The following is a 6093-nucleotide window of genomic DNA, read 5'->3' on the forward strand; positions in this document are numbered from 1 at the left end:
TCTTTAACTGAAGTAGAGTTGACAATGTTACATTAGTTTCTGGAGTACCACGCTGTGATTTGATAACTCTACACATTATGCTGTGCTCACCACAACTGTAGCTACCATCTGTCACCATTCAGTGCTATTACAATACTCAATATTATTTTACTATAATAAGTTATATGATAATGAGATGATAATAAGTTATAAGATACTAAGATAATAAGTTATCTCCTAGAACACAAGGAGTACTCCCCACCCCCCAACACAGATGGCTTTTTGGGAGAAAAATGAGAACCTATCTTGTTTTTTAAAAAACTTAGAGCGGAAGCTTATATATACATTTTTGCTATTGTTCTTTATAACCTTCAAATGCAATAAAAGCATTTTTAATATTCTTCTTAAAACTAAACTTTATTCTTATCATATACTCTCTGTCAGTGAAGATGAAAAGTTGCCCTCCAATAACCTTGTATAATAATTTGCCATCTATGTTTTCATCCTTCTTCAAGATCAAACTACCTGTTTACAGGAACATTTTCTGTGAAAGATTCACTTTAACACAAAAGATTCACCCTAATCAGAACTGACATGTGTAAGTGTAATGACTTTTAATTACATTTAAACAACTTTGTAGGATGTTTACTGAGTGTCCAGAATGGTATTAGACACTGTGGAGTATGCAAGAAGGCATGAGAAAAATAGCATTGTGGAGGAGTTAAGGTTTATAAAAGGCTCTTTTTAGCAATTGATATAGTATCACACATAATAAATTTGTTCAGGACTGGTAATAACTGCAGCATAACTTTCAGCATGAGTGAATCAGTGTTATCTTTGAGAGGGCATCTCCAGCTGAGAAAGTGAGATTAGAATGGTGGGTTGAAAATGATCAGATGAGGTAGGTAAATGGAAGAGAAGACGGTATGAGAAGATAATTTTGAGTATGTAAAATGCTATGCTATATTTTGGTCCACAAGTAAAAAACAGGAAAGACAACGCTCTACCACAAAAATCTGTATCTTGTGGTAAAGAGTCAAAAGTTTATGTCTGCTGTTCATGGAACAAGATACAAGAGATTATTTAATCCCACTTAAAACATTAGAGTATATGGGGAGATGGGGCGCCTGGGTGGCTCAGTTGGTTAAGCAGCAGACTTTGGCTCAGGTCATGATCTCACAGTTTTGAGTTCGAGCCCCTCATTGGGCTCTGTGCTGACAGCTGAGAGCCTGAACCTGCTTTGGATTCTGTGTCTCCCTCTCTCTGTCCCTTCCCCACTCTCCCTCTATCTCTCTCTGTCTCAAAAATAAGTAAAGATAAAGGAAAAAAAATTTGAAAAACATTAGAATATATGGAAAGAATAGCAATGATTGGAGCAGGTATACAAATAAGCTAAATTTCATCTATCTGTGGGAATCAAAGAATATTGTAAGCATTAGGAGTGTAAGTAATGAAGATTCATGAACGCAATCACTAAGACAAGGAAAAGCAAGAACAGTTTCCAGTAACTGCCTCTGGAGCAAGAGGCGGAAGTGAGAGACGATTGCTTTAGATTATGTGCACGTATTACGATGATTAAAATTCCCACGTATGTTGACTCCTTGAAAATGGGTGTATTACATCTAAGAGAAAAAAAGATGTTCAAATTCAAAGATGCTTTGTTAAAAGTATCCTTCTCAAAATCTTACTTACTTTTAAAAACAACTGAAAAACACGTAGGAGGCATAGTGATTGCTCTAAGGCAAATATGCTGATGAGTCAAAAACATGCCCTGTGTTCGCACCTTAGTTTCCCACTTCCATATGTTCCATTGTTCATTTTTGCTTCCAATTTTAATACATTAAAATATGATTTGCTATTCATCGGCTTCATTAAAAAATGACTTCAGAATATATTCAAAACACTAAGCACAACGGAAAATCTTTTTGAAGGTAAAATACCCAAAATGATTGCACGATAATGAAATAAATCTGCATTGCCCAAATTATTTTTTGGTTTGCAACATGCTGTGATAAAAATGGTGGCCAATACCAATAAAGAAGAATAGTAAACTTATACTGAGCTCTTAGTATATACCAAACACCATACTAAGATCCTGATTTTGCAATATTTAACTTTCACAAAGATTTCTATGAAATAGGCAATAATGTCACCTCTACTTTCCACAGGAGTAAACAAAGTTTCAGAGCAATTACATAATTCGTCTATGATTTTATAGCTAGTATGCCTGAAAACTGAGATTCAAAGTTTAGCTAACACCTGTGTGTTTAATTACTTTATTGATCCCTCCTCTTCCAAGCTCCAAGTATCACTAGGGGAAAAGCTGTCTTCTTATCTGTTCCAAGGCTTCAACTCTCTTGCCACATTTGTGGTGACTAGACCCTAGTTGTCATAGATGCTTTTGCTACTGTATAAATCATAGGCAGTTTAGCTTAATTTTTTAAGTCCATTAGTAATCATGAAATTTCAATAAATTTAGTTTATTAGGCTTCACATTCAAAATCTGCAAAGACTTTTATTTAAGTAGTAATATCTAGGAAGGACAAGGATTCAGGGAAGTGGGGCCTAGGATACCAACTCCTGGTAATAATTAACTGATCAATGGGTAAAGAAATTGTGGTTTATATACACAATGGAGTACTACGTGGCAATGAGAAAGAATGAAATATGGCCTTTTGTAGCATTGTGGATGGAACTGGAGAGTGTTATGCTAAGTGAAATAAGTCATACAGAGAAAGACAGATACCACATGTTTTCACTCTTATGTGGATCCTGAGAAACTTAACAGAAGACCATGGGGGAGGGGAAGGAAAAAAAAAAGTTAGAGAGGGAGAGAGCCAAACCATAAGAGACTCTTAAAAACTGAGAATAAACTGAGGGTTGATGGGGCATGGGAGGGAGGGGAAAGTGGGTGATGGGCACTGGGGAGGGCACCTGTTGGGATGAGCACTGGGTGTTGTATGGAAACCAATTTGACAATAAATTTCATATAAAAAAATAAAGTTGGTAAAACATCTCCAGAGGGAAATTTAATCTAAAACCTTAAAAAAAGTTTGTATCCTTTTATTCTACAATTCTACTTCTGGAAATTTTTTCACTAGCTAGGAGTTAAGTTCACTGTAGTTGGGTTATAATATCAAACAAATAAGCATGCAAAATGTTTAACAGCAAGAAGACTGGTTTAAAAACTATGATGTTTCAGTTCAATGATGTAATACCAGTTACAGGTGAAGCTGCGCAAGAATATTTGATGGCATGGTTAATGACAAGAGAAAAGTGAACACCTCTAGGTGGGACTATAGGAAAGTTTCTTTTTCATTTTTGTGTGTTATAAATTGTATCTAAATGCTTAAGTATTTGTTTTTTAAAATAAAAATTAACTCCTTAATAATTTTTGCTCCTGCAGTGAGAACTTTTACGATCTTATTTTTTTAATTTTTTTTTAACGTTTATTTATTTTTGAGACAGAGAGAGACAGAGCATGAACGGGGGAGGGTCAGAGAGAGAGGGAGACTCAGAATCTGAAACAGGTTCAAGGCTCTGAGCTGTCAGCACAGAGCCCAATGCGGGGCTCGAACTCACGGACCGCGAGATCATGACCTGAGCCAAAGTCGGACGCTCAACTGACTGAGCCACCCAGGCGCCCCTTACGATCTTATTTTTAAAAAATCATTAAAAAATTGTAACTATGTATGCTGAAGGATGTTGATGAAACCTATTGTGGTGGTCATTTTGCAATATATATAAATATCAGATTCGTATGTTGTGCACCTCAAACTAATACTTCATGTTAGATTATACCTCAATTAAAAAAAAAAAAGAAAAATAGTAATTACTTAAGCAAAACACCCTAATATGGGTTGCATGGATCAATGGATATCAACAGGGATCTGGGAATCTTCTGAAACCTGATGCAAAATGTCCAGTGTCTGAGAGTTTGCATACTCTTCTGTAGAGAAAATATCTTATGTCAATTCTCATAAATGTCCAAGAACTCAACCAAGTATCAGAACTATTAATCCAGACGCTGCATACAAATAAAATTGATTTAGTTTGCAATTTCTTTGATTATATGGACAACTCTAAAATTCAAATTAAATTATTTATATATTATAAGTCATCATCAGCAAGTAAGACAAATCCTTTAGTGGCTGTAACCACAGAGAAAATGTCAAAATATTTTTTATGGTATTGGATTTCTTAAATATTTATCATAATGTATGTTTAATTCATCTATATTCATCTATTACTAAGTAAAACTTATAATAAAAGTATTCTTTAATATACAAGTAAGGCCAGATTAATAAATCTACTTAACAGAGTTAAGACTGCAACAAGCTTAAATAACCAAAGAGGTATATACTTGGATAAAACCAAGATGCAGGTATATGGCAGTATGTTATAGAGTGAGGTCAAGAAATAGTACATTTAACAAAATCTAAAATACAATCTGCAAGATTGTTACTAGTTTTCATTCAAAAGATGAACTACATGTTACTATTATGTCATTAATAGCTTTTTATTTGATGTTTTAAAAGATTCTATAGTAAATTTCATATAAAATACCAACTTTATTAAAAAAAATAATAAACACGGCACTGCCCAGTACTTTACAAACAGAAATATTTCAGTTTACAAAGTTTGTTGTTTTTGTTTTTTGTTTTTGTTTTGTTTTGTTTGTAGATGTAGTACTTTCTTAGTTCTCAAAATGATTGTTTCCCATCATAAGCCCAGGTTTATAAACAGTATTGAAGTCAGAGAAATTAAAAAATCTTATATTAAGTCACTCAGACAAGAGATAATAGAGTTGGGTCTCTTATTTCCCAATTCCAGGGAGTTTAGCAGATATGTGTTATGAATCGACTTCCACACATCTACCTCTAAATAGATGTTATATATATATCATTATTATTATAGAGAAGTAAACCTTTATTTCCTTGTTTGACAAATACAGTTGGCTGGTTGAGTTGGTTGCTTTTTGGTGATTAATCAAGGAGACCAAAACCCATATTCTCCTCTGACTCCTTGGACTCTTCTTTGCTTCAGCTTGGCTGGGGCTGCAGGCAGGAAGAGCAGGGGTGGTGGGAGTGGTTTTGGGGCAGCTACCACGAATGCAGATGGATCTGCCAGGAAGGCCTCTTGACATTTTCAGCAAGTGGGAAGATGTAATCAGTCTACACAGACAAATCCAGGACCTGCCTGTATACATGATGATGGAATGAGGTACTGATGCAACAGCTGGGTAACCAATCTGCAAACAGACGCTGGCAACATTATGGGCACCTTCCAGGAAGCAAGAATGCAGTTTCCTCTGTGTTGCCAAGCATTTCAAGGTTGCAGATGCGGCCACCGTCAAACACCTGCTGGGTGGTCAGCCCAAACGAGAAGGGGACTATGTTCAAGAGTGTGGCTTCACTGGCTCCCACTTTGTCTCTAGTCTTCATTGCTGTGTATCACTCAGAATTTCAATAGTGCCCTTGGAGATTTTAGTGGTAATACCTAAAGCCTGAAAGAAGGAGGTCTTCTTAGGCTTTGGACCAGTATTCTGGGCTGGCACAATGACTTCACATGGAGTTATGGCACTGGCAGCTTGAACCTTATTGGCCAACAGCATGTCCCTGATCTCAGTGATGTCCTTTCTGGCGAACACAAAGCCCACCTTCTTCTGGATATGAATCAACAGTTTCTCCAGAGCTGGGTTGTCTTCCAGATGCTCTCGGATTGCCTCGTACATTATGACATGTCATATCATTAACAAGATACCAAACAGAAAATGCCACTGATACCCATTAATTTTATGCATGTGAATAAATGTTTATATTTTAGCTAACATTTTTTGACCAATAGAAGAGTACTTGTATAATTTTTTAACATAAAGTATTACATAAACATATAACATTACTGTATCTGATCAGAGTTAACTATCTTAGTGAAACCAGATGTTTGAAAGCTTCACCAAGGATCTTCTAAATGCGTGCAGAAACATATACAGGTTATAAATAGAGAGTAGCAGTGGCATTTCCCTGTGCTTACAGTAAATAAATGATTCATCAACAACCTGACAACCATAACTTAAATCCACAGCTTCTCTGTAGATTTATGTCAGATATTCAT

General features: G+C 35.6%; 1 pseudogene; it reads right to left on the bottom strand.

The window, feature by feature from the left end:
- Positions 1-4964: 4964 nt before the first annotated feature.
- On the bottom strand, positions 4965-5782 carry LOC124521170 (60S acidic ribosomal protein P0-like; annotated as a pseudogene).
- Positions 5783-6093: the final 311 nt, after the last annotated feature.

Source organism: Lynx rufus, unplaced genomic scaffold (genome assembly GCF_022079265.1).
Source record: "Lynx rufus isolate CCGP_SWC_20201006 ecotype Redwood Valley unplaced genomic scaffold, mLynRuf1.p SCAF_3, whole genome shotgun sequence".
Classification (NCBI taxonomy): Eukaryota; Metazoa; Chordata; class Mammalia; order Carnivora; family Felidae; genus Lynx; species Lynx rufus.